This window comes from Rhinopithecus bieti, unplaced genomic scaffold, assembly GCF_001698545.2.
Source record: "Rhinopithecus bieti isolate Rb0 unplaced genomic scaffold, ASM169854v2 scaffold_35900, whole genome shotgun sequence".
Classification (NCBI taxonomy): Eukaryota; Metazoa; Chordata; class Mammalia; order Primates; family Cercopithecidae; genus Rhinopithecus; species Rhinopithecus bieti.
The window spans coordinates 1,534,581-1,553,971 of NW_016815631.1; positions in this window are offsets into that span (position 1 = coordinate 1,534,581).

The following is a 19,391-nucleotide window of genomic DNA, read 5'->3' on the forward strand; positions in this document are numbered from 1 at the left end:
GAATACCATTCAGGACATAGGCATGGGCAAGGACTTCATGTCTAAAACACCAAAAGCAATGGCAACAAAAGCCAAAATTGACAAATGGGATCTAATTAAACTAAAGAGCTTCTGCACAGCAAAAGAAACTACCATCAGAGTGAACAGTCAGCCTACAGAATGGGAGAAAATTTTTACAATCTACTCATCTGACAAAGGACTAATGTCCAGAATCTACAAAGAACTCAAACCAATTTACAATAAAAAAACAAACAATCCCATCAAAATGTGGGCAAAGGATATGAACAGACACTTCTCAAAAGAAGGCATTTATGCAGCCAACAGACACATGAAAAAATGCTCATCATCACTAGTCATCAGAGAAAAACAAATCAAAACCACAATGAGATACCATCTCACACCAGGTAGAATGACTATCATTAGAGACTCAGGAAAAAACAGGTGCTGGAGAGGAAGTGGAGAAATAGGAACACTTTTACACTGTTGGTGGGACTGTAAACTAGTTCAACCATTGTGGAAGACAGTGCGGCGATTCCTCAAGGATCTAGAACTAGAAGAACCATATGACTCAGCCATCCCATTACTGGGTATATACCCAAAGGATTATAAATCATGCTGCTATAAAGACATGTGCACATGTATGTTTATTGCAGCACTGTTCACAATAGCAAAGACTTGGAACTAACCCAAATATCCCATCAATGATAGACTGGATTAGGAAAATGTGACACATATATACCATAGAATACTATGCAGCCATTAAAAAAGATGAGTTCGTGTCCTTTGTAGGGACATGGATGTGGCTCGAAACCATTCTCATCAAACTATTGTAAGGACAAAAATCAAACACCTCATGTTCTCACTCATAGGTGGGAATTGACCAAAGAGAACATTTGGACACAGGAAGGGGAACATCACACACTGGACCTGTCATGGGGTAGGGGGAGGGGAGAGGGATAGCATCAGGAGATATACCTAATGTAAACGACCAGTTGATGGGTGCAACACACCAACATGGCACATGTATACATATGTAACAAACCTTCACGCTGTGCACATGTACTCTAGAACTTAAAGTATAATAATAATAATAATGAAATAAAAATTAAAAAGTTTGGATTAACTAGTTTCTTCATGAGAAAACAAGCTCATGATTTTATAAAGTAAAATGTAATGTTGTATTATACTTAATGCTGATAAATCAAACAAAAAATATATAGCTTTTTTTTTAGTTTCTTAGCCTATAATTATTAAAGATGCCTGATTTGTCCAAATACTTGTCTTAATTTTGTGGACTTGAATGTTTAAATGTTTCTGAGTTAGCATTCTATAACAAATATTTTGTTTTCCAAAATCTTGTACACTTGTGTTAATTGTATTTGTCAACTTGACAGGGTTAAGGGATACCCAGATATCTAGTAAAACATCTTTGAGTGTGTCTGTGAGTGTGTTTCTGGAAGAGATTAGCACTTGCGTTGGTAAACTGAATAAAGAATATCCACCTTTACCAATGTGAGCCTGCATTATCTAATCAATTGAAGGCCCAAATAGAACAAAAACAGAGAGGAAGGGCAAATCCTCTTTCTTTCTTCTGAAGTTGGACGATTCATCTTCTTATGCCCTCATACTCCAGAGTTCCTGGTTTTCAGGACTTGAGACTCCAGAACATACACCAGTATTTCCCACCCGGTTCTCAGGCCTTTGGTCTTGGACTGGTAAGTGCATCATTGGCTCCCCTAGCTTTCAGGACTTCAAAGTTAGTCTGAATTACACCACCAGCTTCTTCTGTCTTCAGCTTGCAGATGGCAGATGGTAGAACTTCTTTTTCTCCATAATCACGTGAGCCAATTCCCATAATAAATTTCCTCTTATATATCTCTCTCTATATATCCTATTGGTTCCATTTTTCTTGAGAACCTAATACAACACTTAAAGTAATAGATAAGTTGTTATATTTTCTATGAATTTTGACTATATTCAATTTATATATAGACATATAAGTACTTATTTAACTGTACAAGGCAATTTCAAAAGATCTCCTTTAATTTAAGAGATATTTTAAATAATCCATTTATTAATACCTTCCAGATATAGAAAAATATTTTATGTTCACACAATGAGATATAAAGGCTTTTTTAAATTACAAAAAAATACTTTATATCTTAAGTTCTATAATTTTGGTCATAAATCAAAAGGAAACATAGACTCACAAAAATTCTCCAGTCTGTGTCTCAAAGACTGTTGTTCCCAGTGAACATACATTTTTAATGGATTTGAGATCATAAATTGATGTACACATAAACAAAATGCTAACTAGATTCTCTGTCATAGATCCCTCTAAGGAATAGGATGTCAATCATCTATCTAACAGATATCACCAAATGGTCTTCTGTAAAACCAAATCCTTAATTATTGCTACAAATGGGAAATAATATATAGCCTGTGTGAATCCAAAATGTAAATAAAACACAAAATCACACTTAAAAGCAAAACTAGAAAGACAAAATTAAAGTTCTTTTACTGGTTGGAGTTAAATATGGGAATTAAAAAAATACCCACCAGGTAATAGTATATATGCATTTCTTTGGCAAGAGAGTTTACTTGGCTGTCTCAGGTGAATCTACATGGACATCTCAGTGACAGCTCCAAAAATCAGTGAAGAATCAGTTTTGATAGGGCCAAATCATGACTTTCATGCAAATATAAAATAAGTACAATTTAAACATTTTGTTTAACTTATTAAATAATGAGAAAAGCATCTTAAAGTTAAAAGCAATCAAAAGAACATTTAAGATACTAGCCAAATGTTTGTATATATGTCTAGATATATATATGTCTAGGTGTCACACATCTGCATGCACGTTTGTGTTTATTATATCTGCATATCTGTCTATATCTGTATCATCTATATAATGGTTTTTTGAAGTGTCAGTTTGAGTAGGCTAAACTCCAGTCCCCAGGATTCCTTTTATAGTACGTGTGTTGTTAACATGGGTCCATAGGGATATTCCTTTGAGGGAGTTGAAGGACAGAGGGAGGCAGTGAGTGTTTCATAGCAAACATTTCTCCCAGTTATTCAACCAAACACTAATGTAGGTATTTCTGTAAACAAATTTTGCAAATGTAATTAAAGCACTTCATGTCAATTGACATTAAGTTAATTAAGAGACAAATTATCTTGACTGGGAATGACTATCAGTTTGAAGAACTTTGGAACATGATGGAGACCTTCCCTAAGATCACAGATTCAAAGAGCTCCTGGGTCTGAAATTACTCTCCTTTTCCTGGAGTTCTTCTGTTCTAGCTGCCACCTGTGGACAACAAACTTCCTTCAACCCAACACTTTGGAAGTAATTCCTACTTATGATTTTTTTCTGTGTGCTCTCTTACAGACTTTAGGCTTCCTTAGCTATCCTCTAGAATTATATAAGACAATTCCTTATAAGCATTATAAATATATATGTGCTTATAAAAATATAAATTTGTAACATATAGTACATTCAAATAGATATGCATAATCTCCTACTGGGTCTTCTTCTCTGATTGAACCTAATATAGTACAAAACTTAGTAAAAATGTTTTAGGATAATTGAAAAATTAGATACATAACGGATTGATGTCCAACAGGGCAATAAATTATAACTTTTGCAATTATCACTTTCACCAGGTTGAAATTATGTTTATCTCTGAAAGAACAACATCTATAAATTAACATGAAATTTCTCAAAATCTATGACTTTTAAATAGTGGTAAACAGTGGATTTAATAATTTAGATAATCATTAGGTGGTCTTTCTCTTGAATAATATTGAAAGGTTATGTTGCTTATATTTTGTCTATTTTCTACATTTTGAATAATTTACCATAATATATTAAGGATTATCTTTTTTACTTAAAAGATAATTTACAAACTGGGTAATATATTTGAAATTCATATCACTGACAAAACATTAAGTGAAGAATATATAGTCTTTAAGTCAATGAAAAAAACAGCTCACTAGAAAAATGGGCAAAAGCAACAGATGCTGGAGAGGATGTGGAGAAACAGGAACACTTTACACTGTCAATGGGAGTACAAACTAGTTCAACCATTGCGGAAGGCAGTGTGATAATTTCTCAAGGATCTAGAACCAGAAATATCATTTGACCCAGCCATCCCATTACTGGGTATATACCCAAAGGATTTGCTACTATAAAGACACATGCACGCATATATTTATTGCGGCACTATTCACAATAGCAAAGACTTGGAACCAACCCAAATGTCCATCTGTGACAGACTGGATTAAGAAAATGTGGCACATATACACCATGGAATACTATGGAGCCATAAAAAAGGATGAGTTTGCATCCTTTGTAGGGACATGGATGCAGCTGGAAACCATCATTCTGAGCAAACTATCACAATGACAAAAAACCAAACACTGCATATTCTCACTCATAGGTGGGAATTGAACAATGAGAACACTTGAACACAGGGCGGGGAACATCGCATACCAGGGCCTGTCATGGGGTGGGAGACGGGGGAGGGATAGCATTAGGAGAAATACCTAATGTAAATGACGAGTTAATGGGTGCAGCAAACCAACATGGCACAGGTATACATATGCAACAAACCTGCAAGTTGTGCACATGTACCCTAGAACTTAAAGTATAAAAAAAAAAGGTAGAATTAAAAAAGAATAAAAAAAAAAAAAAAAAGGAAANACTATGGAGCCATAAAAAAGGATGAGTTTGCATCCTTTGTAGGGACATGGATGCAGCTGGAAACCATCATTCTGAGCAAACTATCACAATGACAAAAAACCAAACACTGCATATTCTCACTCATAGGTGGGAATTGAACAATGAGAACACTTGAACACAGGGCGGGGAACATCGCATACCAGGGCCTGTCATGGGGTGGGAGACGGGGAGGGATAGCATTAGGAGAAATACCTAATGTAAATGACGAGTTAATGGGTACAGCAAACCAACATGGCACATGTATACCTATGTAACAAGCCTGCACATTGTGCACATTTACCCTAGAACTTAAAGTATAAAAAAAAAAAGAAAATTAAAAAAAAATAAAAAAAAAAAAAAAAGGAAATTGGGCAAAAGACGTGAACATGAGTTTTACAGAAATTAAATAGCGTTTGACCATGATATTGTTTGGCTCTGTGTCCGCACCCAAATCTTATTTGGAATTGTAATCCCCACGTTTTAAAGAGGTACCTGCTGGGAGGTGACTGGATCATGGGACGGCTTCCTCCATGCTGTTCTCGTGATAGTGAAGGAGTTCTCAGGAGATCTGATGGTTTTAAAAGTGGCAATTTTCACTTGTTCTCTCTCTCTCCTGCCATCTTGTGAAGAAGGTTCCTGTTTACCCTTCACCCTGCGCCATGTGAAACTTTGAGTTCATTAAACCTCTTTTGTTTATAAATTACACAGTCTCAGGTAGTATCTTTATAGCAGTGTGAAAACAAACTAATACAGGCCAGTAATCATGTGGAGAAATGTTCTACTTTATTTGAGATTAGAGAAATATGAATTTGGACTGTGCATAGACACCATGTCATACCCATTCTATTTGCAAACATTGGTAAGTGTCATGCGTGAAATGTTGGGGAGAATGTGGATTTAAAAGATTCTTGTAAATTGAATTTACAACTTTATTTAAAAACTTTAAAATATTTTAGTATTCCTCTGTGTGGGTAAATATTCACACGTCAAATAGTAACAGATTCAAATTCCTTCTATATACCCACAAGAAAATATTATACATATACACCAGGAGTCACATACAAGGATGGTTACTAGAGATTTAGACATATCTTTAAGAGAAAAACAAGAAAAATTCATTCGATTAAAAAAACAAATGTATTCATATAGAAAAAATTGTTTAGTAGTGAAATAAATGAATCATACCTAGTTACATGTAACAGCAGAATGATATTGAATGAAACACCGAATAGATAAAACATAGAATAATATTGACCCTAAAATTAATTTCTATAACATTATATCAAGGCCACTGTGTTGTAAACATTCACATTGAATTTCATGTACAAGTCACCCACCAGTGAGCCATGTTGGTGCCACTGCACTCCATCCTGGGTGACACCACAAGACCGTGTCTCAAAACAAAAAAAAAAAAAGAAAAGAAAAAGAAAAAAAAGAAATTAAACCACCTTAAAACATTGACTATTGCATTTGCCAATATGAAGGTATTAGTGACCTTGAAGAAAGTGTTTTCTGTGGGGTTTTGGAGACCAAAACCTGATTAAATTAAAATCATGGAAGAATGGGAGATGAGAAGATGGAAACTGTACAAACAGTTCTTGTGAGGATTTTTTTTTCTGTGGAGCAATGCAGATCTATTTCAGAGCTACATAGAGATATGGTATCAGAGACTTTTTGTTTAATATCAGAGAAATTGCAGTATGCATTTGCACTGATGTAGGTGATGCAGAGGAAATTGAGGAATAATTACCGGGGCAAAGTCCTTGAGAAAGTGAGAGTGGATGGAAGCCCATAGTATGGTGTGTTTTAGAATATGAGCAATTCATTTGTTATAATGAAAAACCTGGCAATGCTTATCAATACATACATACAGGCTGGTAGATTTGATGGTGAGAAGGGTAAGGAGCTTCATTTTTGCCATCTGAGAGTGATGAGGAGTCAGATGTTGATGGTATGAGGAGAGATGAGAAATGTGAAAGAGGTATTTAGAGAAAGGGAAAGAAAATTGACTAGGGGACCTCTATAAAGAGTGCTGGGAATAGCCATTTGAGGTTTGTGCTCCAGTCAGCATCAGAGTGTTTTTCTTCAGTCATGTTTAACTGTTCAGGTACTGTCAAGGAATAAATAGAAAGCTGGTTTCCCTAGGGCTGAAGTTTACCTGGCTAGTACCATGAAGAGAGGGGGCAAGGGAGTTGAACTTCCATATATGGAGTAATTATAATGGGAGATCATGTGACCCAAAGGCAGATCCTATGGGATCTCGTAGATCACTATAAGAACTGTGGCCTTTACTTAGAGTGAAACAAACAAAAAAAAAATCAGAAAGTGTTGAGCAGAAGATTGACATGATTCAACTTTCACTGTGTCTAGGGCAGAAGGAGCATGGGAGATGGGTTCAGGAGGGCCATGTCTCCCTGGTCCTTTTAGCACATTGAAACACGAGTATTTTCATAGGCAGCATACACTTAAAATACAGTAGCTCAAATATTCCCACATCCCCTGTAAAGGTAGGTGTTAATACATTCATTTTACAGAAGAGAAATCTGAGGTTCCAAGAGGTAAAATGACCCAATTAAAATCTCTCTCAACTCAGAGGTGGCAGAACCAAGATTCAATCATGAATATGAACTAAAAGGAAAAGAGAAAGACATCTTTGAATTTAATGGAAGGTAGGGAAAATTTATACTAATGTTTTCTGTTTGTTTGTTTTTGTTTGTTTGGTTTTGTCCAGAGGGACTTTGATGAGGAGGAAAGTTGTAAGGGATTTTTTAAACTAGGCTTTGTAATGCATAAAATAGACATGATCTATTATGATAAGATTTAGCTGGTATTGATGATGATAATGATTATGATGATGATGACTTTATTGGTCAGCTTTCTGAGCTCCCACACGTTCCTTGTGCGATCCTAAACAACTCATATGTGTCAATTAATTTAATCTTCACAATGATCTTCCATGTATAGAATAAGCAGGACCCATGGGAAGAAACCAGAACCCACCTGGATTTTCACCCTCACAGTCCATTTACACCTTCTATGGAGGTGGTGTCGCTCCACTCACTGAATGCAAACTCAGGAAGTCACACAATTTTTCTGATGGATTTTAGGTAAAGTTATTTTTTGGCTTCAAGGTACCAGTCTCTATTAGAATGGCATTTTGATATATTAATAAACACTTCATTCCTCAATGCAAGTTAAGGCCCCTCCTCTCTTAACTAAGGGGAGAGAAATATAATTAGATTTTCCTGTGATTCTCCTTTATCTCCGTTTCTCCTTAGTCTGTTTTCGGATCTCTCCTTGGTTGGATTGAGTAGAGGGTAAGGAGGAGAGATAAGGAGGTTATGACAATTCTTACTTCCTCAGTATTGTCTTCATGCTCTCTGAGACTGACTGATATTTAAAGCTGACTCTTTCATAGGGTACTTGTGGATTTTCTGTGATCCTCTTGCTGAATCTTTTTGACTGCAACTTCATTTGTCTCTGTGCAACTTTCTAGTTTAACATACTTTCATATTTAAAAATTGATAGTATAATTAGCTCCATTTTACAGACAAGAAAACAGGCATAGAGAATTTAAGAAATTTACCCATGTTCACACAGGCAGTGAGTAGTAGAGTCCGTCTAATTTCTGAGCTTGATTTTGGAGCTTATACTCTTAACCACTAAGCTAAGTAATGGCAGGATTGCCAAGCTGATACATCTCTCACTCATATCCCAGGTAAAAAGCAAACTGGATTCTGGGACAGCAGGACAGAGCCTAAGCAGCACACACAAGAGATAACTTTCTTGAAACTGCATGCCATAGACATTGACTAAAGCCCCTTTTTAGAGAAGGAGCGCTGATGTGCTGCTTTCAGTGTCAAAAACCAACAGGGAGCAGAACCAAAGAGTCTGTGAAAGGTGCATATTCTGGTCTTATAGCAGTCATACTTGCCGTTGGGTCCAGCTAGAGAACAGGGTTGAGAAGAGTATCGTTCTTCTCTAGAATTTCTTAAATGGGTACATTGTGTATCCTAAAAGAATAAGCCAAATGCAAGAGTTGGAATTTAATCTTTAGCTGCTCCATCTTGGATGGCACAGGGCTCTGAGATCCTATCTAGCAGGATGGAGAATGAAGGTTAAACATAATGATTATTGCAACATGTTTATCTATAACAGATATCTTGTACATTTTTGCAGTTACACCAGATATCAGAGTTGGTTCTAGATAAGGATCCCAGGACTTTCAGCAATACCCAGAGTGTACCTAAAGCTAGTTCACTCAGCCCTAAATGCATGAAATAATCTGCACTCCTACAAGTACAGATTTAACTCCTTTTAGCATTGGCCTGCTTAAAACAATCCCCCAATTTAGATTCTTAACCACCTGGATCTCAACCACTTTAGAAATCATTTGTCATTCTATTTTTTTCCCATCTCCCTCATTAGGAGAGAGACTTATCCACTTATCTTCTATTTATGAGTTTTCACTCTGATGGTTCACCGTCTTTACATCTGGGTGCCTGCTTTACTTTTTTTTCTTAGCTACTGCTTTTGTCTTTGATTATTAATTCTACATATAGTCTTTTGAATAATATTTTGTTTGATATGTAACTGCCACACAGATCTCTCAAGAGTCGCCCTGCATTTCCTTACACCAGAGGAGGCATAGTGAGGAGGGACGTGGAGCTGTCCAACTTCTCCAGTGCATAGAAATAGGATACATGCCAGAATCAAGTCTGTGGTACATGCTGAGAAGCAGATCAACCTGCCTATCAGAGCATGGGGATTTTTAGAGCATGATTAGCAGTGAAGTGTGGTCAATATGACAAGAGTGGGGTGTGGGCTGGGAGACAGCAATCCAGTGTTAACTTAAAAATCACAAGGTCTTTATAAATTTGGAAAAGGAGACATTTTTCTTATTAAGTATTTACAGCCTGCAAGGTGGCCATTCTGACAGGCTGGGAAGTGTGCTTCAGGCTGAAGCCATTACCAGGCACTTGGAAAGTGAAGGTATTCAGGTAGGAGCTTTCTCCTGAAAAGATTGGCTAAACATATATATTCAACGGGTTAAGGAGGAGTTATGAATATTCATGAAGGTGGTCCTGATGCATGTGTAGTGAACAAACATGTAGGTAACATATGACTCATGTTCACCCTGGAGTGGAAACCTAGCATTTAAATTCATTATATTTAGGTTCTATAAGTCAAAAGGTCTTTTCAGGATACCAAGGCACTCATTGCACAGCCTCTGCAAACTGGCCAGAACCAGTCCATGACTGTCGGTCTTATCAGGAGAAAGTTGCAGAAACCAGTCTCTTGTCTAATCAAAGCTGTAGCTATGGTTGGCAGAACAGGAGTGAGGAGTGAGGTGGTTGGCAGGGATGTAGGGGTGGAAGGCTCAATCAGTCAGTGTCTGATGGTTGGTGACCTGCAATTCCTTCAATTGGTTATCTAAAGACCTGTGCTTGTTTAGCTCCTAGAGAAAAAGGAACATTGTGGCAGTTAGAACATAGCATATTTTTTAACCATAGTTGGGCATGATTTGAATCATTGCTTGGAATGGTTTAGGTCCTGTTTATAATTTAGTACTTTATTGTCACAAACAGTCCATTCTGTCAGTCTTATGATCTCCATTTTCACATTAATACAGTTGTGTCTAAACAGCAAAAGGGAGGGGGCTATAATGAGGCATGTCTGATCTCCCATCTTGTCGTGTCTAGAAATTCAGTTTTTAAGGTTTTCCTGGGATCCTCTTGGCCAAGAGAAATCTGTTCAATTAGTGAGGATTGTAAGATTTTATTTTTAGTTTACACCAGGAAAGAATAGGACAAATATACAGTGGAGTGTAAAGGGCAAAATTAACTTGTCTGAATAAATATTGAAGACTGTCATGGACACATTTAAAGTGGCTGGCATATTCTAGGTCTGAAGTCAGATTTAGCCTTATAAGAAAAACCTAGAAACTGATTAAGGGGAAAATGAGGTTAAACTATCTTGAGAAAATGGAATTCAAAGTGCATAGAGAGAGACATGATGTTCTGTCAGGCTTACAAAGTTTCCTGTCATGTAGAGGAAGAGCATGGTGGTAAAACTGAAGATAAACACCTGGGGTGGGAAGGCTTCCTTAGATAGTCATGGATTCCAGATCTTCTGGAAAACTTCTGCCAATTGGTGTAATAGAAAACTTGGGCTGGGATCTCCTCATTGACATTAATGGGTATTTGTGTTTCTTCTTTTCCTTTGACAGAACTTTTTGGTTACCAGATATTTTACAATTTTCTTTATCTTTTTTTAAGTAAATGGTTATATAATTCAGCCTCATTTGAAAGAACTCAGACAACTAACAAGAATACAAAGAAGAAAATAAACAAAACCCTCAAAATAACCATGTTAACATTAAGCTAACAACATTCAGATGTCTTTCTCTGCACAAAGGCAGTTAGAAGGGTGTAGAGATAAAAATATGGTTTGATAGGGAGATCAAATGCTGTAAAACAGGGTGGTACTATGAATACTAATCCATAAAATTGTTCAACTTATTCTGGCTTGATTAAAAATATAGCAAAGCATCTGATAAATAGCAACTGTTTTGGCAATTATTTACTGTAGTTCCTTCTGAATTTATGGAAAAACAATGAGAGAAAGACCAAAAGATCAGAATCACTGTGTTCTATTTTTTGAAGCACATATTTTAATTTTAGATAGGCTTTGTAAAATATTTAATACACCTCTTAGAAATTCTCCCACCTTCACTCCAATACATTTCAATGTTTTAAAGTTGGATTTTATTTTAATTGTCAAATTTTACAACATTTGTATTCTGTTTCATAAATATAATCTCTACATTTTTTTCTCTCTTTACATGTATCTTTTCATTGGCTAAATTTTATGTTCAAATGGTTTTACTACATTTACATATTTAAAAAGAAAACTCCCATAGATGGTGAATTGCCCGTAGGTTAGAGTATTCAAAAATGCCTGATTGTTTACTTAAATGGATTCATGACTTGGTTGTACATTGGTCTTAAGTCACAATTTTATTCCTTACTTCTTTACAGATTTTAGCCTTTCTTCTACCCAACAGTCCTACTTGTTTTCTTTCTAGAGAGATGAAAAATCTCTAAATTGTTTTTGTTTACTTAAATAACATTTTCCCCGTACATAATTTTAAAAGTCAAATAGTTGTACTGTAAAAGCCTATGATGAAAGCATTGAGCTTCCTATTGCCCCCTTTACTGATTTCTAATCCACTGAGGCCTTACTTTAAACCTATTGAACAGTTTCTTCTGCTAATTGTCTCTATATTTATAAATAGCATTCTTATATCATCTCTTGGTCTTTCTGTTTTAGATATGACTTAATAGCTTTCTATCATGAAATATACTCATATATTTTTAGGGGGCAGGATCAGGGATTATCCTCTTCTCATGTTCCTAATGTTTATATATCATTCTTTTGGGTTGAGTCCATTTTTAGTAGTCATCACTTCATTACACTCTAAATATGACTTATAGCTAAGGGAAATATTGAACTACTGTTACAAAGCCTTTACTTGTGTAATGTTTCATTTGCCCTGGAATTAATGACAGCCTTGATTTTCTTTTATTTGCTCCATTTCCTGTATAATTCATTAATCATTAAGTTCATTGACATTACTGATGATCTAGAAAGTCCACAGAAATATATCAGTTACTCTATTATAATCATTATCTTCTTGGCAACATGCCCCCTGGAGGCCAACGCTCTTCTGCTTCTATTTGGACTGATTGTTCTCTAGGCTTGCTTTACAATTAAGATCTTAGGTTTTCTCTCACCATGTTCCTTTCGGTCTGTTTGTATATCCACTCAATTGGATTCTGTATTATCTGCATTATGTGTCTCTATATTCCGTAGTATAATTATTGTAACTCCAGTAAATAAATTATATTAAGCGTACTGATCTTCCAGTTGCTTTTTGCTGGCAGTATATCAAGGGAAAATTTTTGAGATCTTACCTATCTTATAATTTCATTATCCATCCTTCACACTTGATTGACAATCTGTATGGAAAATTCTAGGTGAAGACCATGTTTTCTCACAATTTTAAAGGCACTACTTCATTGTTATAGACTACAGTGATTTTGACAAAAAGTCTATTAAATTTCCATATCCTGATTTTGTTTTCTTGGTTACTTGTTTTTCTCTTCTTCACTTTCCTAAAGCCATTAAAATCTTCCTTTTATTCCAAGGATTCTAAAGATTTGTAAAACTTTCACCTAATTTTGAGTCTTTTTCCACTCATTTTATTGTCTGGTTCATGGAGACTTTCATTCTGAAATTTCATAATTCTTTTGTTTTGATGAGATTTAATTGAACTAATTTTCTGTACAATTTGCTCCTTTCTGTTTTTCTATTTCTGTAACTCACATTTTCTGAAAATCTGAATACTCAGGCCCCCCTAATTTTTTTTTTAATTTTTTAACCCATTTTTAATCATTTTCTTTTTGTTCTTCCTGGAGATTTCGCTCAATTTTATTTTCCCCATCCTTTTGTTGAATATTTTATTTGCCATCCAAATGATTCTGAGTTTTCGCAAACCCGTCTTTCTTGCTTTCAGCATTCCTCTTTTTCTAGATTTGAATTCTGGCTCATGAGGATATACATTTTCTCGCAATCTGTCTTTTTTGTGATAAAATCCAGTAACACAAAATTTACTGTCGTAGTCATTTTTTTTTTTTTTTTTTTTTTTTTTTTTTTTTTTTTTTTTTTTTTTTTTGAGATGGAGTCTCGCTCTGGTCGCCCAGTGGAGTGGCAGTTGCGGGATCGTCAGCTCACTGCAAGCTCCGCCTCCCGGGTTCACGGCCCATTCTGCGCTGCCTCAGCCCCCGAGTTGAGCTGGAGTATTTTTTCTTACACGGCGCCCCGCCAACCTCTCGCCCGGCTAGTTTGTTTTTGTATTTTTAGTAGAGGACGGGGTCTCACCGTGTTAAGCAGGAAATGGTCTCGATCTTGCCTGACCCTCGTGATCGCGGCCCGTCTCGGCTTGCCCAAAGTGCTGGGATTACAGGCTTGAGCCACCGCGCCCGGCCTGTCGTAGTCATTTTTAAGTGCACAGTTTAGTAGGGTTAAGTATATTTACATTGCTGTACAACTAATCTCCAGAAGTTTTTATTATTGCAAAACTGAAACTCTATACCCATTAAACAGCAAGCCCCCATTTTTCTCTTCCCCAGGCCTCCAGAAACCACCATTCTACCATCTGGTTCTATGAATTTGACTACTCTATATACTGCAGTAGCATTACACATTACTTGTCTTTTTGTGATTGGCTTATTTCACTTTGCATAATGTCCTCATGGTCTATCTATCTTATAGCACGAATTTCTTCCTGTTTAAGGCTGAATAATATTCCATGGCCTGCATATGCCACATTTTGTTTATCAGTTCATCCACTCATGGATATCTAGGTTGTTTTTATATTTTGGCTATTGTGAATATCTGCATTCAGTCCTTTTGGATATATAACCAGAAGTGGAATTGCTGAACCATAGGGTAATTCTATTTTTAATTTTACTGAGGAACCTCTATAATGCTTTCTATAGCAGATGAACCGTTCACATTTTTTACCAACAGTGCAGGAGTTCCAATTTCTCCACATCTTCACTGACACTTGTCATTTTCAGGGATTTTGTTTTTTTTTTGTTTTGCTTTGATAATGGCCATCCTAATGAGGTCAAGGTGATATCTCATTGTAGTTTTGACTTGCATTTCCATAATAGTGATGCTGAGCATCTTTTCCTATGCTCATTTGGTACTTGTTCACCATCTTTGGAGAAATGCCTAGTCAATGCCTTTGCCTTTCTGCAATGCTGCTTTCACTTGTCTTTTTAATTATGTTATTGTTGGTGTCTATAGTTCATTTTGAAAACTTTTCTCAAGTATCTATAAATCTTCACCTGTCTGTTTATATGTAAGAGTGAACTTCTATATTAACTGGAAGATCTGGTGTGTGAGAGGTTGAACTCACTCTATGTGTGATTAATCAGGAAATTGCTCATTTTAAGGGGCATCCCAAAACTATACTTATTAGTATTATTTTGAGTTTAATGTTTTCTTAACTCTGTAATTTAAATTTTCATTTTATTGTTCTGGTTTTATTTTTGTTTTGATTTCTTGTTTTATCAAAAGTAAATTTTCATTAAGTTCTTATATAGTGCAGTTATCATAGAAATGCAATTTCTGTTCCCTGTATTGTATTTTTTTCTTTTTTTTTTTTTTCAGATGTGTTCATTTATTCTTCTCTTTTTTGCTTCTGTTTATTTCTCTGGTATGCTTATTTTTAAAACTTGCTCAGACTTGAAATGAAAATTTTTTCAGACTTTTGAATTAATAATTCAATTTTGTAAAAGTGACTTCTGATTTACTCACCTTTTATCATTATTGAGGCATGGTTGTCATCTCCTCTGACTCAGAGTTCAAGGACTGCAATTGTGTTTTACTGACTTTGCTGTAGTCCATCTTATGGTAAGGAGGCTGAGCTGAGGTAGAACCCACTTGGAACTACTAGTTCTGTGTTACTTTGTAAAAGTGAGCAAAATATTCTGTACCAGGATTTACTTCACCCACTGGGAAGTACTTCCTATTCCCATGAGGAATACCCTTGCAACTTAATATCATTACCTCAACTCAGGAAGAATCCCTAATGCCTAGTTTTTTTTTTTTTTTAAATATCAGAGAAAGCATATCCTAATTTTTGGCCTCTCCTATTTCATGTCTTTCTGTTGGAAATGGTTTTCGCTTCCTCCAAGTAAGAAAACAATATCCGTGCCGTTTGTTCTTGTTCAAGTATTATAATATTATAAAATTTACTAGGATTTTATAAATGTACTACTTCCAGTGCAGAGGTCAGAATGGATATAGGGTGCACTGGGGCCTCACCAAAACTGTGTTTATTGTGGCCCTCAAGTTTTGAAGTTTATGACACGAGGTTGTGCTTTCTTTTCTATTTAAAGTGCCTTTGACTATGTGTTTTCATTAAATTGAGTAGAAATTGGATGAAGATTTTTTTAAACTGGCAATATTTTACCACTTTTACCAAAAACTATGTTAATATTTGAATATGATTTAACAGGAAGACTTTATCTTGCACTTAATAAACAAAAAGGGAGAAAGAAAGTTGTAGACACATCTAACATCCCATTCTACATATTAGTTGTTTCAAACCAGCAGTTTAACTTACCAATTAATAATCACCTTGGGAAAAAAGAAGCTGGGATTCCAGTTACTCTGTCACTGGTTGGTTACATGTCTTGAGGTAGAGAGCCAAACTTTTGGATCTTAAATTCTTTAATGATGAATGTTAGTGTTGCATAGTTGATCTGTAAGGTATCCTCTAGTTTTTAAATCATATAAATATGATTTTTTTCTCATGCTTAAAAATAAAATTAATATTTAGACTATTATTTGTACGCTATGTTTTAATACTATAAAATACATTTAGTATTTAATTCTATAAAATTTAATAAATATGTGTTAATTGCTGACCATTTTACTAGGCATTATGGAAAAAAAATATGAAGAACTAGAGTTCTTGGAAAGAGGGAAGAGAAAAATGAGACAAACATTATAATTAAATTATAGAATGAAGTATGATAAGCATCATAAGGTACATATTTAATAAATGCTTATAGGGGTTCAGATAGCATAGTTATTATAGTTTCAGACAAAAAAGTCATGCAGAAGTGAGGTTTGAGTTAGGTCTTAAAGAAAGAGAGGAAGATTGAGGCAGAAGGGAAGAAACAGCATGAACAAAAAAGGTAAAGCTTCGAATATGGAAGTTTGGAAAGCATTAACTAGTTCCTTATATCTGAATTCAGGGAATATTATAAGGTCTACCACAAGATAAAAGTAAATTTCTCTGAGTCTCTTCAATGATGTAATTTGACCTAAATTTTAGATAGATTAATATGACAATATGAAAGTTGAATTGAGAAAGAGAGAGGCAGAGAGGAGGGAAGTCAGTCAAGAGGAATGCTGTTAGTCAAGGAAACAAATAAAGAAAACCTGAATGAGGATGGGATTAGTGGGACTCAAAGAGGGAAGAGAAGAGAATGAATTGGAAATGGCTCTCATGCTTTGAACCCAGATGAGTGACTATAAAGGTGACATCAGTAGAAATGAGAAAGTTTCAGCTGCGTTGTGTAGTTTTCCTGTCTAGGTCTTTCACCTCCTTGGATGAGTATATTCCTAGCGTTTTGTTGTTGTTTTGTTTTCTCAGCAGTTATAAAAGGGGTTGAGTTCTTAATTTTATCCTCAGCTTGGTCATTGTTGGTGTATAGCAGGGCTACTAATTTGTGTACATTGATTTTGTAACCTGAGACTTTACTGAATTTGTTTATCAAATCTAGCAGTCTTTTGGAGTTTTTAGCATTTTCGAGGTATACTGTCATGCCATCAGTGAACACCAATAGCTTGACTTCCTCTTTTCCAATTTGATGCCTTTCATTTCTTTCTCTTGCATGATTACTCTGGTTAGGACTTCCAGTACCATGTTGAATAGAAGTGGCAGAAGTGGGCATCCTTGTCTTGTTCTAGTTCTCAGCAGAAATGCTTTCAACTTTTTCCCATTCACTATGATGTTGGCTGTGGGTCTGTCATATGTGGCATTTATTATTTTATTATTTATTTATTTATTTTTTTATTTATTATTTTATTTATTATATTGAGGTAAGTCTCTTCTATGCCTGGTTTATTGACTGTTTGTATCCTACAGGAATGCTAGATTTTATCAAATGCTATTTCTGCATCTATCAAAATGATCATGTCTTTTGTTTTTAATTCTGTTAATGTGATGTTTCACATTTATTGACTTGCATATGTTAAACCATTCCTGAATTTCTGGGATGAAACCGGCTTGATCATAGTGTATTATCTTTTTGATATGCTATTGAATTCAGTTAGACAGTATTTTGTTGAGAATGTTTACATCTGTGTTCACTGGGGATATTAGTCTGTAGTTGTCCTTTTTTGTTATGCCCTATACTGATTTTGGTATCAGGATGATACTGGCTTCATAGAATGAGTGAGGGAGAATTTCCTCCTTCTCAATCTTTTGGAATAGTTTCATTAAGATCGGCACCCATTCTTCTTTGAATGGGTGACCATCTGGCCCTGGACTTTTTTGTGTTGTTGGCAATTTTTAAATTACTGATTTAATCTCATAGCTTGTTATTGGTCTGTTCAGTATTTCTATTTCTTCTAATTTAATCTAGGAGGGTTATATGTTTCCTGGAACTTATACATTTCCTCTATATTTTCTTGTTTATGTGCATAGAGGTGTTCATAGTAGTCTCAAATGATCTTTTATATTTCTATGGTATTTCTTGTAATGACTACAGTTTCGTTTCTAATTCAGTTGATTCGAATCATCTCTTCTGTTCTTGATTAGTCAAACTAATGGCCTATCAATTATGTTTATCTTTTCCAAGAACCAGCTGTGTGTTTTATTTATCTTTTGTATCGTTAATTGGATAAGTTATTTTTAGTGGACAGTTACAATTTCAGTTTTCAACACATGGAATTTAGGGTACAATAATCTGGGTCAATAAGCTGTGTCAAGAAGGCAAGGGAAATGCTAGACCACACATCAGGAAAGACTTAAAGACCAGAGAAACAGATATGGAGTCAATTCACATAAAGGAAATGAAAGGAATCTTCAAGGAAATATGCCTAGACAACAGCAGACCAAGGGCAGAATAACATTAAGAAACAGAAAAATTAATATTGAAATATCTGCTTTACTTACTAGCACCTGGTAAAAAGAAGAAAAAAGGGAAAAAAATGAGAAAGGAAGAAAAGAAAGAATGAGGGAAGAGAGGAAGGGAGGAAAGAAAAAAGGAGGGAAGGTAAGAAGAGGAAAGGAGGGAAGGAAGATGGAAGAAAAGGAAGGAAGAAAGAAGAAGGAAGGAAAGAAGGGAGGGAGGAAGGAAAAGGGTGAGAGAGAAGGACAGAGGACAAGAGGAAACTGAGCAGTCATTAATCTTATTGGTAAGTTTCAATACATTGTGCTTTAATGTTCCTCATTTGAGTCCAGGTTGTGTGTTATATCTAGATTTATTATAGAACTGTAAAGTGAGCATTTTGTGCAATTGACTATTGATAACTTTGTGCTTGTATTTCCCAAATGATCACTGCTCCTTGCTTGTGCCACTCTCTCAAGAATTCAAATGAGGAAATATGCAGATGGGAGGGTAGTTTTGGCCATGACTAGGTTCCTTAGCAAATACCAGCAGAACTTTACCACATACCAACAAACATCAAAGAGTTCACACTGAGACAATATGAGGAAAGGAAGGTAGCAATGCTGCTTTTAACATACTAGGAATCCAATTCTTGTCTTTTAGAGCTCTCAACTGCTTGATACATGAACAAGTCAACCCCCTAACAGTATAGAGTTTCTGCAAAATATATCTGTCAGAAGAAGCCACGTTCTAATGAGAACAATTCAAATAATCAACAGAATATTTATATTTCTTAGTTTGTTTAATATGTTTTCTAAGTGCTTTATATTTTGTGAAAGCATTGAGTATGTCTTAACCATGTGGAATTTAATCAGCTCAAGATAAACAGGTTCATTTTTACTTCATTTTACCTATAGCTTACATGTCTTTTTTTATGATTTGACAATATTTTTTTTTTTTTTTTTTT